The 20,148-nt window shown below is 52.1% G+C and overlaps 1 protein-coding gene across 2 annotated transcripts in view; it reads left to right on the forward strand.

The window, feature by feature from the left end:
• The first annotated feature begins 5,207 nt into the window (after nt 1-5,207).
• br (broad-complex core protein) overlaps nt 5,208-20,148 on the forward strand; it is a 48,116-nt gene continuing 33,175 nt past the window's right edge. Inside the window, exon 1 of one of the 2 annotated variants that reach the window (XM_033330298.2) lies at nt 5,208-6,226. The gene's annotated coding sequence lies outside the window, so the exon portion shown is untranslated. Of the gene's footprint in view, nt 6,227-18,020; nt 18,911-20,148 lie in introns of those variants that run through there. The other variant, XM_076622709.1, reaches the window with a different exon arrangement.

The raw sequence follows: 20,148 nt of genomic DNA on the forward strand, positions 1-20,148 counted from the left end.
CGCCGCGATCCTAAGCCGATGCGTTCGTCAAGCTAGATGTGTTCGGTGGTTCAAGGACGCAGCAGGATGCAACCACGTCTAGGATGCATCCATTCCCCTCCTTTCGACGCACGATTCTAAAAGAAATAGAAGCAATATCTTGCCCTTTCTTCGGCCTCGGCCGGCTCGATTAACTCGTTCCTCGTATGTTTCTTTCGTTTCATGGGTTCGTTATTTTTTCTCGTTTCGTTTCCCTGAAAGGAGATGCGGCGAGAGGAGGAATCATCGACGAGGGGAAAAGCGAAAAGACGAGAAAGTAAGGAAGACCGTGGATCGGCGCGAGCGTATAAGAGGAACCAGTTTTCAGAGACCATACTCACGCCCCGGTTTCGCGGAGCTACGCGAGTCGAATTCTCTACCTACCTCGTCCCGTTGCATTCGGCAACATTATCCTATTCCGTCATACAACGGCGACCGGCAGATTTATTTGGCGAGGATCGGAGCGATACCGGAGCAACCGCGTTATAATTTATAATTCATTCACGTCGGGACAACGGTAGCTTATGCACGAGAAACGCTCCGAGAAGAAGTTCGTTTCACTCTGGCCGATCGGGTGAGTCAGGTCAAGGATCCCTGCCGAGATCGTACGCGCAGGGATCGACGATTCGTGGAAAGATCCAACCCCGACCAATTTTATGTCACATGTGCGTTGACGGGACGGGCGTACGTTCTTTTCCTTTTTTCTTTTTCTTTCTTTTTTTATTTCTGGCGTACACGTACGATAGAGAGAAAGAGGAAGCACAACCCGCGGAGATTAGAGAATTTGTTAATTCGTCTCGTTCTAGAAAAAAAATGACGCATCGATGGATGAACGACCGACGTCTGAATTCGTTCCTGGAAGCAATAAAAAAATATTGCTCGTCTAACCGCAAGGGCACGTTAGGCAACAGAGATCTCGACGAGCGCAAGACGATAATCTTATCTCTTATGCGTGTTAGTCATACCGCAAATATACCGGTACACGGGAAAGCGATAGGTTTAATTCTGCATCGTCGTAACGATAATAGGCGACTTCTAGAAAGACGGATTAACCGGTTAGAAGAGGAGACGGAACGGCGGTGGCGACGAAAGCACGAGGATTCGTTCGTCCACCCTGGCGTGTTCAGGTGCAAAATCGTACAAATTGAATTCTGGAATTCTCGCCATCGGAACTGTCATCGTTTTTTTAACCAACGAATTTCGGTCACAGGTAATACGAAACTCGGCGGCAGCCGCTCGAAAACTCGTCGACCAGGGATCCGGCTCGATTTACCTTTCCAGACCGCAAGAAAGTCGATGGCTGCGAAGATTCGTGGGGCGGACGAAAGTCGATAAGCCGGAACGTGGAAGAGAGTCGCGGATTAGAAGTCATCGTACGCGAGTTTCGGGATCGTTTGATCCCGAGAGCCAGCAGGTATCCGACTCCTCGGAGTCTCGATCCGCTCCTGTATTTTCTCGTTTCCTTTCATCCTTCCGTTCACGGGCTCGTACATTAAGCGATTGTTCCGCAACACGATGCTACGTGCTACATAGCCGATACATAGCGACGACGATGCACGAGCGATTTCTGCGAACGTGTACGTGCACGCGCGGCCGAAAACGCTATTTCAGAAATGGTATTTTTAGAAATGGCATACATATCTACCCGATGCAGAGGTAACTTTTTATCGACGACGAGCCGTTTCTTTTCCAGGTCGCAGCCACATGCGCAAACACTGACGAACGCCGCATTCTTTCATTTCTTCTTTTTTTTTTTCTTTTTTTCTTTTTCGCGATACGTAGAAAACTACACCGCGCGTTAACACGAGCGAAACGAAAGAAAGGAATCGACGTTGCAAATGCTCTAGAAAAAGAAGCGGTGCCGTAACCACGTGACGATTGTGACGATTGGACAGATTCTTGGTTAACGAGCGTCGTGATGTTTAATACGATGGTTAATACGACGATTAATACGATGGTTAATACGATGATGTAAGAAAAAAATGAAGACGTTTTTCGCGACCGGGTGTACGGGTAACGTTCGACCTCGAGTCGAAGTGAACGCATGCATCTTGCCCGCCAATTAGATTCGTAAATACGTGTTCGTAGCAGTGCACACGCTGTGATCGAAGAAGACGGTCAATTAAGGGCGGACGAACGGGAGTTCGCTAATGACCCGCAAGATATTAATTGGCTCTGGGACTCGGCTGGACGCGGCTTCGAAGGCGGATCGGCCCATAAACGAAATTCGAGATAGTCGTGGTCTCGCGTGGAGCACCTGCCGACGATCCTGTCGACGCTCGAGTGGACAAAGAGACCACGACATTAGAAGAGAACGTCTTCGTTCGAAGTTACACGAACTGCTACGTGGATCTAGGAACCGACTAGAAAAGAAAACCGCAAAATCGTCGCTTCGACAGCTGCAGCTTATGATCGACTCGATCCAGACAGGATCGTTGCATTAGCGTTTTAAAAGTAAAGTAGCTGTCTTGGTTGACCTCGCTGTATCCGCAAAGAAGCTTGTAATTGAGGTCGACGCTGATCGGGTTTAGTACGGTTTTCTGGGAAACGATCGGTCGCGCGACGATGCCGCGCATCCTCGTTCAGATAACCGCTGCCCGCCTAAATTCGAGCGAAGCCACGACGAAGTTTGGTCGCGCGATAAAATACCTCGATCGCGATTCGGTCTCACGACGAAAACGATTAGAACGAGAGCGTCGATCGCGTCGTTGATTCGATCGAAGGACGCGAATCTTCATGCACGTGTTATCGCTTCGAGGCGAAAGCGTTTATGGGACCGGGCGAAAGTAAACATCTTGCAGCTTATTGATACAGATGCATCGGAATTACAAGGCTGGCAGATACCCTATGGATTAAACGAGGCTGGTTACAAAACACAGAGTTAACGCGATTGGAGGATGCATTTGTAAAAACGACCGCGTCTGCCGGTTCGATGAGGCGCTAAAGCGACGCGCGTCGATAGAAATCACGGACGACAAAAAGAATCTCGATCGGATATCCTTGGATGACTGGGCCGATGGATTTACGTTCTTCGACGGAAGTGGAGAGATGGGAGGAAACTGGTGGCCAGGATCGGTCCGTAAAGAGACGTCGACTGGACGAGTAACTGCGAGGAGCCGTGGGTCGTACAGCTCGGCGGAAAAATCGGCAGGACTATTTGATGTCCAGCAATCCGTACGTAAATTCGGCTATGTACGGCTAAATGCCGCGATAGGGTTCGAAGTAGAGGACGAGGGGAAAGGAGGGGTGCGAGTGAGAGAGGGAAAAGGATAGACGGAGCTTAAGAGAGAGCGAGATCGCGCGGCGCGAGCGGTAAGGACGAAGAGAGACGGATGATCGATGCGAGAGAGAAGGAAGCGGCAAGAAGGGTGTGCAGAGAATAGTAGGGGGAGGAAGGGGAAAGGGAGGATGAGGAAGAAACGAAACAGAGAGAGGGTTAGGAAGGGTGCAGGCAGTGGCGAGTAGAACGGGAAAAGCGCGCGAAAAGCAGTCGGGAGAAAAAGACGGAGAAACGGACACGGATAGAGAGACGTGGGCCAGGGGTCGAGGTTCGGGGTGTGGGGTGACGAAGAGAGAAACGCAGAGACGAAGAGGCAGAACGGGAGGGCAGGCGAACGGTCGAGACTCGAGAGACGGGCGAGGGGAACGAACGAACGAAGAGTTGCATGAAAGAGGAGTTGCGAGGAGGGCAAGAGGGAGAGAGAGAGGGACAAAAGCGAGGGTTGGGGGACCACTAGCGAGGAAGTGGTGGGGCCAAAGAATTGGCGAGGACCAGGCTGCTCGGAGCAGGAGGAAGAGGCACAGGAGGAGGAGGAGAAGGTGGTGGCGGCGGCGGCGGCGGCGGCGGCGGCGGCGGAGGAGGAAGAGCAGGAGGAGGAGGAGGAGGAGGAGGAAGAGGTGGCTGTGGAGGAGGAGGGTAGTCGAGTGTAGTCGGAGGGGTGACGCGGGGCAGGAGCGCGAGCATAGGTGGGGGTTGCCGCCCCTCTCACGCGTTAACCCCGCCAACGTAGAGAAAATCGAGAGAAAGAAAGGGACGGACCGAGAGAAAGAGAGAGAACGGGGGCCACTGCCCCTCTCCTCGTTTCGCGAGGTTCCTATGAATTTTGCGACACTCAATAAAAAGTGGTTCCACGAGGTTAACATTTCGGTAACTATACCCTCGCCTACCCAGGGCGCGCACGCACGCAGCACCGACGAGAGCGGATCCGAGCCAACGTGTAGAGAGACGACGACACCACACAACGACGGCAACCACGACGACGAAGACGACGACACCACGCGACGACGACGACGACGACGACAACGTCGAACCACGCACCACGCACGCACCAACGCACGCTCGCATGCACGCAGCCACGCAACTACTTACTTACGTGTAACCGTCCGCGTCACGCTTGCACACACGATCTCATCATCGACGGCGTGTGTAGATACACGCGGAGAGAGGACGCGCGTAAACGCGCACACGGACACGCGGCTAGCGTGTAGAGAGAGGAACCGTGCACACCTACGGAAATTCAGACGTATGGACGAGAGAATACGAGCGCGCGAGCTAAGCCGGTACGCGCGCGTGCAGAGAAAGAAACACGCTCGTGTGTAACACCGAGGAGAGTGAGAGAGGGACAGGAAGAACGAGAAGGAAGGAGAAAGAGAGAAAAAGTCCGAGGGACACACACAGGAGCGCGCGGGCGCACACATACATGCACGCGCATGCACGCATACCACGAGACCGCCGAAAAAACTGCACGGGAGAGGCGCAGCAACGGGCAAACCGAACCGCGCGCGAATCAAGTGCTTTGGCCAGTCGCGTTCCCAATCACTCTACGACTAGGTAGTCCCCCGGTGTGTCCCAAAGAAGCGGCAGGGAGCTGGTCCTTCGCTCGATGGTGTCGTCCCGCAAGATAATACCGGATACTTTACCGCGGGATCCTTCCTTACTGGTCAACGATAGAGATCCTACGTTCGTCGATACATCGTTCTAGATCTTTTTCCTCGAAATCTCGTCGATCTTCGTCCGCCCGATCATTCATACATTTTGCGCGTTTCGTGGCCGCAACGTTATCGTCGTTTCGAAGATCACACACGGGAGTGCGTAAACGTCGATCGTCTCTTTTTTTTTTCCTTTCCTTTTCTGTTCGCGCGTTATCTCCGTCCACGACGACAACACAACGCGGAAGAAGAAAGAACAATCGAAGAAAAGGAACAGCAGTGAATAGTCGGACGTCTTTCGAGCGTCGATGAGAATCGTCGCCGATACCTATTTACGGTGATTCACAGTTGCACACGTCGCACGTCGCGAACACTGAACAAGGGAGAGAAGGGAAAATCCTCGGCAACGGATCATCCTTCTTCGTGATACGCGACCACGGGTGTTACGCTACGTACACTACGATTGCTACGACGATTGCTACGACGATTTGCTGCATCACGGACGTGTCTTCTTCGACCCGTTCGTCCTTCGGAGCCGCGAGTGACATCCGCGTGTATCGATATATCTGGATCAATCGTACTGCTTCGACTACGTGCAAGATCCACTATCGACGAACGTCTTGATGCGAGCAGACAGGACGGATAAGTGAGATACGATCGAAAAGAGGAAGCCAGCGAAAAGTAGTAATAAGTGTGTCTGTATTTTTGTTGCATCGCGGAGGCAGGAACAAACGGCGTGGTTTTCCAGCTAAGGAGAAACGGAAGACCGATGTGACGGTTGACCGAGAAAAAGCAACGACACCTTTTTTCGATTGTGTTCGCGTTCGCTGTTGTCGTGGAAGACACGATTCGTGTGGATTCGCGCGTTGTTCGACGTAATCACGTTGTCGACCACATACGAGGAGAATTTGAACGCGCGAGTTGCACGACGACGAGATCAGTTGTCGTGGTACGTTGGTCGTGCGTCGTTTTCACGAGGATGGACCTACCAGTGTCCCCGAGATCCTCCGGAACGCACGAGACCACGAACGACGATTGCGTGGCTTAGGGAATCTCGTGCGGAATTCAGACTTCCCGGTCTGTGGATCGTCTCGGGAGACGGCGAGAGAGGAGACAGGCACACAGAAATCGACACAGAGAGGACGGACAGCGGAGGACGGCAAAAGAAGGCTAGCTCGTCGCGATCGTCGCATCCGACAGTCAAACGGTGGGTTTAGCATCGACGACAAGGACACCGGGCAAAGGAGCCCCACACTTTACTTCGCGCTCAACGATCAAGGTACGTCCACAGCTGAGAGTGGTGGCCTTCGGCCGCCTGTCGGCTTCTAAAGCGAGAGACGCGTCCGATAGATAGTACGTTCGAGCGAGAGAGCGTATGCGTGACAAAGACAAACCGACCGGCTGTGTGAGAGAAAGAACGAGAGAGAATGCGTGTATGCGTGTGGCACAGAGGAAACGACAGATCGTGTGTCCGTGAGAGCGAGAGAAATGGATAGAAGTGCGTGTGTGTCGCGACTCGCGTTCGCGTTCGCGCGCATAGTATGCACGCGTACACGCACACCACCGAAACCTTACTATCGCGTGTCTGTTCGTCGCGTGGTGTGCGCGCGACCGTTGCATGTGCCTACGTTTCCCGCGGCTACGTGTGCACATTTATTCGAACGTGTCTGCGTGTATGCGAAACTCACGCAAACACACGTATCAGGCACCCAAGTGGAGAATGTATCGTAAGCACGATTTCGTCGGTGTTCATGGACACGTTTCGCGTGTCTACGCGCAGCTAGTTAACCCGTCGCGCTAGAGTACGTACAGATACGTACTTACTACGGCATGTATAACGTAGAATAGCGCGTGTAAAGAGCAGCGCGACCGTGAAAGGTAGACGCGCGTAGCGGCGCTAGTTAGTAACGTGTTTGTCCGTGCATGGAGGGATTGCCGTGCGGCTAGACGATCGCTAGACGAATATAATGCCAGACGTTAGAGGTTGCCTGGGAAATGACGTAATCCGTCTGCGAGCGCCTCGATCCTTTTGTCGCGCACGCCGCTCCGGCCCGCGTGTTACGAGTACCGTGTGTACGTACGTTAAGCTCGACCCTGCTCCTCGTTCACTCTCGTTTTCTCCGTGTTTTTTGCCCGGTTTTCCTAGTCGCTCCTGCGTACCGACCGCTCTCCCTCTCGTTCTCTTATCCTCTCTTTCCATCTCGCACTCCGCCACACCTCGTCGTCTCTTTTCCGCTCTACTCGCTCGTTTTCCTTCCTCTCTTTTTCTCCGATGTTCATTCACGAAAAATTCCACGTCTCGTAATACGATGCTCTCCTTCTCTCTCTTTACCGTGTGCGCGCGAGCGGAAAGCAATCGCCAACCCGTTGGCCAGATTCAATTAAAGCGGAGTTGGTCGTGCGCGATCGCGGCGATCATTCGCTTTTACGGTGCACGCTATCGGTCTCTCTCTCTCGCTTCTCGCCACGATGTATTAGGAAAAACGAACGAAAATCATCGTACTAGGAAATCCAGCGTTCATCCGCAAGGTCACGTCGATCTAGAGAGCCACGCGAGTCTCTACGATCGCACGCCGTCACGTTACGTGGTTCCCTGGTACTCGACCATCGAATCGACGTCGCGGATCTCGATCCTCCTCCTTCTGTTGTCGTTGCTGATGCTGCCACAGCTCGTCCTCCTCTTTTCCGCCTCTCCTTGATTTCTCTGTAACGTCGAAAGAGAGGAACCTCGATGGAGGTGCGCTCTCACGATGTCGTTTCGACCCTACGCACGACTCTCCGGACGCTTCACGAATTCTCTCGCTCTTTCCCGCTCCTCCTCTCTCTTTCTCCTTCGTCCGTCTTCGTCTGTCTCTCTCTCTCTCTCTGTCTGTCTGTCTCTGTCTCTCTCTCTCTCTCTCTTTCCCATCTCCTCTTCACTCTTGTACGTGCAACGTATCGTGCAGATCCCCTATTTTTACGAGCGACGCGCGTTTGTTACACGATGCCGCTGCAAGTTGAAAACACCGACCGACTAGGTATAAATAGATCTCGCGATACCGAACGAGCAGCGGGGAAAGAAGAAGGAAACGCGAGGGTGACGAGAGTGGAGAGAAACCGGGAGAGGGATGGAGCGACCAGAGGGAAGGAGAGAGAGAAGGAGGCGAGGGGAGGCAAAACGTGGTAAAAAATAAAAAAGCGTATCTCGTTTGCTCTCTCTTTCGCTCCCTCGGCGGTGAACCGCGCTGAACGCGGCTTCTGAAAAAAAAATTCACCGAGTCACTTGCACGCGTATATTATGCGCGCGTCAGACGAAGCCAATAAAAATTCCTCTGTACAAAGCTGATCCTTGAACGTGAGTTTGGAACCATGATCCAGGAGCCTTGAAGGTTTCTCGGCGCTCGCCTACGAGCTCATCGAATTTGTCCTCGCTAGAAGGATACCCGTCCTTTTTTCGTATTCCGTTCTTTTAGATCTCCACAGACTTCGACGATGCTACACGAAACGTTCAAACTGTCGTTTACCGTCTCTCTTTAGTTTCCTTTCTTTCGCCTTTCGGGCCTCCTCCTCCTCCTCGCCTTGAAAATTATTTTCGCGATACAGATACAGAGATATGTCATCGAAGGATCGCGTTTCTCGCGGTTAGGCTCCTAAAATACTTTCGATAGAATGTCTTCTTTCCGAAAGAGATCGGTGGACGACCGAGCGAACCAAAAACAGTCGAAAGAGAACGCGTCGACGATCGCTATTGTGGCGTACTTGGAGCGGCCGTAGAAAAGAGGGAAAAGACAAACCAGCTTTACTAGTCTCTCGCGTCGCTGTTTTGTCGACGTTCTCCTTGCGTTATGCCAGCCTTACGGCTTTTTTTATCGTCCACAATGACGCATAGATGCCCAGGTGCTCTCTCCTGGCTGCGTACATAGCCGTGCTCGCACGCACTCGCCAGCTTACGCACTCTTTGTCGCAGCCACACATGCACGTATATAGACACGCGCGGGCGCTTATAAATGCGTGCAAAACTCATGCGACGCAAAATACGAGAGGAGGAACCACGGTGGCACACTCGTCGTTCTATCGGCAAAACCGCCTTTTCAACGAGTTCGTCCCGCAAACGAGCATCGGATTTTTTCACCAATCCAACGAACGACCGTGCACTCGATGCCATTTTTAAGCAACCCGCCGCCGCTAGTTCGAAACGAGACGTTCGATGAGTCGGCAAAATGCTTCGTTTAGCGTGTACCACTTCGCGCCATTTCGAAACGCTGTTTCCCGCTTCGACGAGTTTATTCTCACCGATCTAACGACACACTTTTGCTCGCTCGAATAATCTACACTTTCTCGTCCCTCTAACCCCTTTCGTCCGCTCGTGAAACAATAACGCATCGGGACAAGTAATCTGTCGTTGCTAAACGCTACGCGATATCGCTGCTTACACCCGCAATTTGCAATTGGCCTGGTTTTCGCTTCACGTCAGGGTAACGTGGCTCGACTCGCTTGCCCCCAGAGCAAAACCGGTACTCGATCGACTTCATCCACTGAGGTATCTGTTGCTCTTCGTTCTTTCTCGTGCTACTGCACGAGAATACCTTTAGTTTCTACCCAACTTTTCCACTTTCGACAGGCATCGAGCGCGGTGTGTGTACACGCTCGAAACGTGAATTAGTTCCGGATAAAATTATAATGGCGTCGAGATTGTTCGCGATCCACCGTGGCGATAACGCGTTCTTGATTTTCTTGGCGGGCACCTGCACCTGGAAAAGGGTATATCCTCCGATAACGGTTTATTCTCCTTGAACGGCGGAGGGTACCGCTCGTTCCTCGCACCCGTTATTCCTCCCTTTCTCTTCTCCGGTTCTCCCGTTTTCTCTCTGGTCGAGTTCCAGCGCGAAACTATATCTCGACCAAAGACACCATCGTCGCGCTTACCTACATCCTCGTTTCACCGCAACAATTCGCCGCCGTGCGTTTCGTTCCGTTTCGTCGTCCTGTTCCGACTTCGATTCGTCTCTGTGCATCGATATGCGGTTAGGCGATCCGCAATCGATCGTCGTCGTCTATAGTTTACCAAGTTTACCGAGAGAATAAGCGGCGTGTACAGGGTTGGCCGCGATAGGTATTACGAAACAGGAAGTCGAGGAAACACGGTCGCGTTCCGCGTCGATTTATATTCTATCGAGGACGAATTACGGAGCAGAGATAGCGATTATTACGCGTTGAGATTTCCCGCCGTGATAATCGGGACGAAACAATACGCTACGAGATAAAGGCCGGCTTTCGTAGCTCGCGAAAATAAACGTCTAATTGCTGCCGTCAGGGAAGGGAGGAGAAGACGAAGAACTCCTTCTCGTATGGCGGGGTAATCGTGGATGGTGACAAAGTCGCAAGTCGTCAAAGACGCGACGCTCTCGCAAATACGAGATCGTCCATGTTTGAAGGCTTTTCCTTTTCTTTTTTTTTTTTTTTTTTAAATAAAAATGAGCATCTAATTATATTTAACGAACGACTCACGCTCTGCTACGTTCGTTCCGAAGGATAAAAACGAGTCACGGTCGAAGTTAGGAACCGATCGAAATTTTTCGCCTCGACAGTACTCGCACGCACACTGTCTACGCGCAGGTATGCATGCACATAATCCGAATCGACCGATTAGATTAGACGCCTAGTAACTAGATTACACGACGGCTGTGTGTTATCTGTGAAATTAGACTCCGGCTTGAATACGTTATTTAGGCGAACCGGATGCTAGAATAACCTCGGCGAGGATTTAACGGCGGCCTTTGCCTCGCGATTTACGATCCTCGTCCGGGAATTGTACACGATTATTCAAATACACGGCGGTTTGTAGTTTATAATTTTCGTTTCTTTTAATTCTCCGATCTGTCGATTGCATTTCTTTATCTACTGAGAGAAGTTTTTTCCTTTTTTTACGAGCCGATTAAAAATACACGATTATTCGATTATACGATTCTAAAAAACGATCGGGCGGGGAGGAGTGTCTGCGTTGTATCTTATCGCGGCCAGATTCTGCTGCTAGGCAACTATGCATTTCGCGTGGCTGCTCATTGAAATTCATCACGGAGCCTCCGTCCAGTCTCCTAGCGCGTACATTACAGAGAAACACTGCCCATTATGAGAAGCACTGGCGAGACGTTCGCGAATATACATGCATTTGAATGTACGCGTTGATCTGGCAACCGACGAGAATGAACTTTATACTCGTCGAAACGAGCGATTAGGAAAGGAAAAAGAACGCGTCGATTCTTCGCGGACGCGCGTCCACCGTGTAGCCGACTCAAGTATGGAAAAAAATTTGAATTTCAAAACACCGAACCATCGAGTCCATCGACTTTCAGTATCGAAACCGTGTCGTTGCAGTGTGTCGGTTTTTAAGCGGCGATTTTTTCGGGGCGCCTGTCGACAAAAAAACATCGACGCCGCTGCCGGTCAGACGGAAAAGTTTGGCAAAAATCAAAGACACACGCGTCAAGGTTGACGCGTCGGTTCTACGTTTCACCGGTAGAAATTCTTTCCGCGTAAAGGCGGCCGGATGTCGCATGGAATCCCGATTAATTAGCGCTGCGCGCATATCATTACGGTATAACAGTATCCATCGCGTATTGTAACTGACAGCCGGCGAGTTAGAGGGAAACAATGGTTCCGCTGGGTCCGCGACACCTTAAAATTCGTGCGGCCACAGCTGATCGTGACGAATCATATGTCTCACGCGATCGTTCAAAGTTATATCGACGAGGGTATAGCGAACGAGAGAGAGAGAGAGAGAGAGAGAGAGAAAGAGAGAGAGAGAGAGTCACCACCGGGTATTTATGCGAACGGTCGTATGCGGTTCTTTCGTTGCTTCTTTGTTTCGTCCTGTGCCACACGCACATGTGTGCACTTGCGCACACCCACAACCGCCTCGATGAAAAAAATGTCACGGTCGCGCGGTTTGCCTCGTCGGTTGGCCTATTCGCCGCGTTTTGTCAGCGAGTCGTTGCTTGGCAGTTCAACGCGCGCCATTTACAGAGCGACCCGAAGAAAAAGTTCGCGTCTCCTGACCCTTTCTCTCCGGAGTGCTTCAATGGCCGACGCCTCGAAGAATAACGGTCCCGGCGAAGGTGCAAGAACTGCTTTCGGCCCGAAACCCCATTCCCTCTGACCATTCTTCCCCGATCCGTTCGAGAGAAGCTGACACGCTTCCGGGATTCCATGGAAACCGATCTCGCGTTTTTGCGATCCCTTAAATCGAATGGGACTCGTTGTTCTCTGGCCGCGGGTTCGATCGAGTCGAGAATCAGAAAGGATCACGGATGCTGACGGATACATCGTCTACGTAGTCGTCTGCGGTATAATTAAAAATACAGGCGGTGACCTATTTTCAGTATTTTTAAGCGCTGACAGAAATATTCGTTGGATCATCGTGTCTCAATTAATCGCGCGGTGGAAAAGTGGGTCGGCAAATCGGAGCCGGGGACAACCTGGGAAAAGTAACACGTCTTGAGCGCAAATTTTGTATCGCTCGACTAGTTAGCCTTGATTCGAAAAAGAATGGACGGATTTCATTTCGACCTGACCCGCGAAGCCGCGGTATTTTTAGCGAAAACCATTTTAAGCCGAGTTTTCCAGTATGCAAACAATGCACTGAAGGATCTATCGAAGTAGTACGAATAGGAATCATCTCTTGGAGATAATGCAGTTTTAAATAAGTACTCTCGAGTTAAATTGGAATCGTTAGAGTACGCGGTTTTAGAGATGCGCCGTACGAACAGTGGAAGTAATGACGCAGCTATCGGCGCCGACTGCAGTAGCGCGAGTGCAGCAATAGTTAACCGTAGTTGCAGTGGAAGAGGACAGTATCGGAATAGACACGCACTAGGCCGCGGTGTAAGTAGCGCGCGTCTATTACTAGGCAGACAGGGAAATGTGCCTCCCTTTCTGGCGCGTGGCGCTCTTCCATTCTCCGTGATTCTCCACGTTTCTCCTCGATTCTACTCGATTCTTCTCGACTCTTCGTTGCTACTTTTTTTTTGCTAATCGCTCTTAACACCTCGTACGAAGCTATAGATACCGTATCATTGAACATCCGTGCCGGGATGCAATGACGTTGCAAAATAAACTATGAACGGTACACGTACACGTAACTAATCCGTATGTGCGTTGTCGAGTAAGCAGGGTCTGTCGTTAATCTTTTAAATACTTGTCGCTTTTCGAACGTGTCTGTCTATAAACGAATCCGAGGTAGGTAGAATCGCAGGAAATTGACCGAGCAATTCTCACCTGACGCGGCGATGGCATCGTCGGCTCCTAACACATTCCCACGTTTCACGGTGTATCGGCCAGCACGACTATACCGATGAAAAGAAATAATTGGTTGTTTGGCTGCCGGCGGATTAGCCCGTTCGAGGTCAACGGCCACCAAATGTTTGCGAATGCAGCAGGAGGGAGGGAAAGGGTACCGGTTCGAACGAAATACACTAGCGAGAGACGAGGGATGAGGAACGAGGGAGGTGATGGAAAGGAGGGAACCGGGGGGCAGGGTGGGTGGAAGGGGAGGAGAAGAGAGAAAGGAAAAAGGCGGAGAGGGTACGTACGATGCAGTCCCACACAGAGAAAGGGAACAAGAGAGAAAGAGAGAGAGAGGGAGAAAGAGAGAAAAAGGCTAGACCCCGCATATTCTTGCCCTGCTACCTACCTCACCCCCCACGAAAGCCTCGCGTGTGTAGAGTGCATTTAGGACGCATGTACGGTCGTGCCTAAAGAGGATGATATTCTTTATCGCTGCAGTTTCTGTCTATTGGGACGAATTCATGCGCCGGTTGTTGGCAAGCGCGTTAACTGGCAGGTGCGCCGGGTTAATGAGCACACCGGGGTTCAAACCTGCCGAAAAGGGCGCTTTTGAGGCTTCCTCGTGTACCAGGCACCACGAGCACGAACAAATGACTTTCTCTTTCCTGTTTTTTTTCTTTTTTCTTTTTTTCTGGCTTCTTTTTCTTTTTTCTTTTTTGTGTCTTTGCCCTTCGTTAATTGGTCTAACGGTGCAGGGTTAATCGCGGAACATCGAGATCTTCGCTGGCGACCGGCTGAATCGCCGCGACAAAGCGATCCGTTTAAAAGGCAGAACGCGGAGAGCAGTCACTCGACGTGCTCTCTGTTGCTATCGGCGGGGAAGGATATCGGGGAAAAATTCTGAGCAACGTTGGTCGTAAACGTTCAACCGCGTAGCTCTATCAAGTACAAAGGACTCGATTATCCGGCGGTTCTTTCCAAAGTCTAAAATAGTCCTCTTGTATGATATATATATTTTCTTCGGCCGATCGACGAATGTTTTTTTCATGGAACAATATCTCGCAGGGGCAAGACGACAGAGCATCATGATTTCGTAGACCTCGTTACTTAAACGGCGAGGGTGTGGGGTCAGAGAGGGGTAGTCGATGGAGAAGCAGACGCGTGACGTACGCTGGTGGGGAGTTGGTAATGCGTGTGAGTGGACTGGTATGGAGGGAAAGAAAGGTGGGACGGTAGGGGCGGTTACAGGGTAGGAATGTCTTGGTCCAGTGTTCCGCGATGGGTAGCCTTGAACTCGGAACAACGGCACACATCACCAGGTGACACACGCATCGGTTCGCCGTTCTCGATGGGAATCGAGTCATCCTCTGATTTCGACCCAATTATCGGATCTGCGCTGCTGAAACTGGCGAATCTTGCTAAAAATATTGACCCCTGCATATTTAAAGATACGTAACGCGAATCGGGGTCGACATAAATAATGCCAGAATTCTATCGATTCCGAACGTGGGAAAGGAGATTTTTTTTTTTCTTCTTCGGAAACCGTCCTCGAAATTCGCGCGCACCTGCAAGGTTGCACACACCGTAAAGGCTTTCGTTCGCGAGACAAAGAGAGGATCGTGTATCACGCGATCGAATCTAACGCAGGTGGAGCTGCGAAACTGTGTGTACGTGGCCACGAAGGACCGGTCGAAACATCTGCATTTTCCCTACGTTTCGGCCGAGCAAACTACAACACCCGACCTCGCTCGTCCGACCGAGCGATGGAGCGCGCGAGCGCGCCGGTTTACGTTCCTCGTTATTATGCATTATCCACGGCCGACGTTTACTGCGATTCAGCGTTTAACGCGGCGACGCTTCTCTTCACGGCAAACGACTGAACACATCACGCGTTCGTTAGCGCGCAAACGATCTCGCAGCACGCGCCACCGTTATTTATCGGCGTTTCCTTATGTTTTCTCTCGCGCGGAGTTCATTAATTTTTCAGGCGTAACCTCGATTTTACTAACGCGAAAGCGTGTAGCCGTCGTGTACGCGATGGAAGAACGACGCTCGGTATCCTGAATATACGCGTTCAAGGCCAACTGACTCATGGACTCCTGTGTTCCGCAGGAAACAACGTTCGACGTATCGTTCACCGATAGATCGTGGAGGGGATGAAAAAGGCGATGTACTCGTTTGCTTCAATGGCGCATCGTTGAATGAGAATAACGTCGACGTGGTTTACCGGGCCCTTTTCTCTGGATCGTTCGCTCGTTATTTGGCGTTTGGCCCGGTTTCCGTTGGTCCGTGCGATCGGCCTTTAAGAAAAAATGAAATATCCGGCGAGAAACGTGCTGTTCTTTCGGCGGAGCTACTTTATTCGGGAAAATAGACCGCGGGCCACGATTCATTTTGTTTGGCCAGTCGATTTTTTTTTTTTTCAGACACGATTTAACACGATAGGATAAACGCGTTTTATTTAGATAGATTTTGCCACTGAATCAATTTCGGTATAAAAGGATTAACGTCTACGTGCGCGCGATTTTTTCCCACGTGTTTGTTTTTTTTCGTTTTTTTTTCGATTTTTTGTTTGCCAGAGGTGGAAATTAACAATCGAGAGCGCGTCCTTTTCACGGATGGAATTTATTCGGTAACCGATGGAGCCGCATCCCGCTCACGGCTATTTGCCGTGAATTATTCGACCAAGGTCAGTGGAACGTTTCTCCGAACCGGCTGACTCGAGCGAAGAAAACGCAGAGAATCGGGAAAACGGGCTTTCTCGCCGAGCGTACGGAAACATTTCTAGGCAATCTAGTCGAAGTATAGGTGCCACAGCCCTCAGCTTTGGCTCCTAGGAATCCAATCAATAAATATTACAATGGAACCCCTAGAGAAGTAGGGGAGCGTATCCTCCTCTCTCCCGGCTCCCTCTCTATCTCTCCGTCGTCCTCTCTCTTCCGATCCTCCTCTTTCCGCCGCAGCAGTGGAAAAAGGATCTGTCCTACGTCGCGCTCTCACAGTCGTCGCGTTCCTCGTCCTCGTTCGCCTCGTCCTCGACTACGTCCGCGAAACTTCGCTCTCCTCTCTCTCGCTCCGCTATATCTTTCTCATACTATCTCGCTCCGTAGTTCGCTTTTTCCTTCAGCTTTTACCCTCCTCTTTTTCTCTCTGTCTTTCTCCCGTCGGCCCCTCCGCCCTTTTCGCCCGTTTCCTCGCTCTCTCGTCCCCTCGTCCTTCCTAAGCCCGCACCAACTCCCATTCGGCCCACCCCCTCCTCCTCGTCCCTCTCATCCAACGGCGTTTACATTTTACTTTTCTAGTAGCGAATTAAAACCGCGTTCATGCGCAGCCCGCGGAAGGGCGTAATGATTTTTTGAGGGGCGAATCGAGTGGGGTCGCCTACGGTGCCGGCGGAGGGGGTAGTAGCTGCGGGCGCGAGCTTAGCAGGAGCAGGATGGCAGGAGGGATCGCGAGACAGGCCGGCTGCCGAATAGATGGATGGCTAGACTATCTAGTCGACGGAGAGTAAGCGTTGTCCCTCGTTAAAGTATCATACGTATCGGTGAACGATTACGGGGGAACTCGATAGGCGTTTTCGTTCGATCTTTGTGGAGCTATCGACGAGCTAGGTAGCAAGAGCAACAACGCGAGTCGCGACCAGTAGAGAGGATATCGAATCTTTCGAGAATTTCATAGGATAATGGGACGCGTATTTCGAGGAAATTTCGATAAGCGGCCAGGAAACTGTAACCGCGGCGATGACGATTAGGACGATGGTATCGGGGAAGTCGGAAGCGGATAGTCGGGGCGGCGGCGTGGCGGCGTGGCGGTCTATCCACGATAATCCGGTGTAGCCGAAGCGCGCGAACCGAAGTAGGCAGTGGTGGCGCCTTTAAAATTCCAGCTCCAGCGCTTTTAATTGGAAGTCGTTAGCTTTGCGCATTTTCGTCTCGTGGGCTAACGGGTAAAGTGGGGTGAGCCCATGGAAGAGAAACTGAGGGGGGGAGGGGAGTCGTGAGTGCGACGAAGAGAGAAAAATGGAGTGAGGGGGGTTGCGAAGGAGCGAGCGAGTCGGAGAGGAGAGGAGAGAAGAAGAGAAGAGAAAAGAGGTGGGCTGGGCAAGGGTACAGCGGGGTGAAAGAGGAGGCACGGCCGATGCGACCACAGGCATAAAGCTCTCCCCACCATCGAGGCACCGGGCTCTTTTCTCCGTTACTCTCTTCTCTTTCCCTCTCTTTCTCTCTCTCTGCGTACGCACTATTTTTTAGTCCGCACTTATTACGACAGATGTCTCATGCTCCGATAAAGAATAACGGCGGTCGGCGGGCGACATTCCCCCCTCCCCCTGCGCTAGTTCTAACCAGACTCGGGAGCTGCAGCCGTACTCTCGGTGCTTCTCGGCTCGTGGTGTCGTCGTGACACGACACGACACGACACGGCACGACGCGACACGTTACCTTGCGTTACGTTACGTTACGCACACCTTACTTTTTTTCCCTCCTCTCTCTGTCGCTATCTTTTCGTCTCCGTCACTCCACCCTCGTACTCGCACGAGAGCTCCACCTCCCTCTTCGAAACGCGCTCGCGGAACGTGTTGCGCCGCCGTGACAGTGACTTTGTTCCACGACGTGTCAACGGTTGGTGTGTCTCCGCGATCATCCGCGATCATCCGCGAATCCACGCGCGCGGGTTACACGCTCGGGCTCCGGTGGTAGTAGTAGTGGTGGTTGATGCTGGCTGGTGGTGGTGGTGGTGGTGGAGGTGGTGGTGGTGTCTCGGTGGAACGCAGCGGCGAGAGAGGCTTCGCATTCCGGAGTGAAGCGCGCGGCAATTTGCGTCACGGTGGCTGCCTGCATCCCGAACAGAGAAACACGTGGCTAGGTGGGTCGTGCGTGCGAGAGCCGGTTCGAAATTCCCGCGCGTTGCCGCGAGATCGCCGCTTCTGACAGCCGCGTTGCCGGTGTTTTCGTATTTCGCGGGAACGATTTACGGCACACGAGCCAACCGGACAGAGAAAACGATGATGGATTAAAAGACGCGATACACCTCCCCTCCCCCTCGTTCTTCGTCCCTTTCTCTCTTCTCGCTGCTCCCAATATTATTTCTTTCTCTCCTTTTCTGTCTCTTTATTTCTTTCTTTCCGCGACGACGTCGACCCGCGCGCGTAGTGTGCCACTGCTTGGGCGTTGTATCGCCGAGCAGAGCTCCAGACTTCTCCCCTCGTGTCTCGCTGCCTGAAGGCCTATCCTCTCGCGGCACAACCCTCTTCTCTCCTCTCGTCTTCGCACAGATCGAACGCGGGCGCGTGTGTGTGGCGCGGCGCGACCGAGTGAGACACCAGGAGAAAAAGAGAAAAGAGTGGTTGCTTTTTAGGCAACGCGCGCTATACCGCTATTGTCGCTGCCGCGCGCGACCGCAACTATCATCATCGTCGTCGCCGCCGTTGTCATCGTTGCCGACTTTCACGGTCGATTCTCTCCGCTCATCGGTTTCGAGATAACACGCAGCGGACCTCGCGATCGTACCCAAGGGACACGTGTGTCGCTACGCTTCGAGGCTTCTTTTTCGACGCGGCAGCCTGCGAGGAAGCGCGGAGCGGAGCGCGTGAAAAAGCGGCGCAGCCTGCGCTCGAAGGATGCGCTTCTGAATCGCGATCAAAGAGGGGCAGGAGGAACGGAACGCACGTGAGCGACGTGTCTAACACGACAAGTGCCGCAAGGTAAACCTCGTCACCTTTCCTCGGCCGCGAATACGCGTGCACGATCTCTTCTACTTTGTACATCGGTAGAAAACTCATTCGTCGTAGGTATGGCAAAAAGAACGTGATCGGTGGCAAAAATTCGAGACGCGTTCTTCTCGCGTACTTCGCGATTCCCGACAAAATCTGCCCGACGCCTCCGTCCTATCTTTTCTCAGCTCGTCCTCCCGCTCTCTTTTTTCCTCCCGCTTCTTCTTGTCCCTCTCTGCCTGTGTGTCACTCTGTCCATCTGTCCGTCTGTCCATCCGTTCGTGTGCCTGTCTGTGTGTGCCTCCCCACGCTTATACGTGTGTATGTGTGTCTCTCTGGACGTCTTTCTTCGTCAGACGATACGTCTTTCTCCCTCTTGTCGGTCGTTCTCGCTCGTCGTACCGGCGATCGCCGGCTTTTCGTACGTTTTCGTGCGGCCTCGCTGCCGCGCCGCGACGTACGCCCGCGTCGACGAAGGCACACAGCTGCACAGTCGTGACGTGACGTTTCGGGGGTTAGTTCGCACGGTATGTGACGGAGAAAGAGGCCACCGGTGGACTGCTGTGCGCTCCAACGTGCTCCTCCCGAAGATCGTGACGTTTCCGCTTTTTCCAACGACTCGCGGTTCTTCTATTCTACGTGTCTCTCTTTCTCCGTTTGGACGCACACGTTCGTTCCTTCGTTCGTTGCTTTTGCTCTGTGACGGTGCGCGACATGTGATCCTTGCCGATTTCCTCGGTCAGCATCGACGAATCGCCATTCTCTGCCCGTTGAAAGCAGGGAACGAGAGACGGCTAACGCGCTATCTGTCTCTCCTTTGACATTTTTTTCTCCCTCTTTTGTTCGGTGTACGCGTCGTGGCACGCGCGAAACCGCACGCCGCTCCTCCCCCGCGCCCTCCTTCGCACTCCTCTTCTTTCTCGTCTTTCTTTCTGTCTTTTCATTTCCATCTTTTCTTCCTTCCTTCCTTCTTTCCTTCCTTCCTTCCTTCCTTCCTTCCTTCCTTCCTCTCTTCCTCTCTTCCTTCCTCTTTTTCTTCCTATTAACCGCCTCTTTCGTTCCTTCCGGCATTCTTACCCGCCGGCTAAATTACGCCTTCCCCGATCATTTGACGCGCGACCGTCTTGTCAACTCGATCACGTTTCGCACGCGTCCTCGCCGATTAAATTAATCGATCGATAATCTCTCTGCCAATCGCAGATTTTGCTCGTGCTCGTCGAAGATCGAGC

Source organism: Bombus vancouverensis, chromosome 11, assembly GCF_051014615.1.
Source record: "Bombus vancouverensis nearcticus chromosome 11, iyBomVanc1_principal, whole genome shotgun sequence".
Classification (NCBI taxonomy): Eukaryota; Metazoa; Arthropoda; class Insecta; order Hymenoptera; family Apidae; genus Bombus; species Bombus vancouverensis.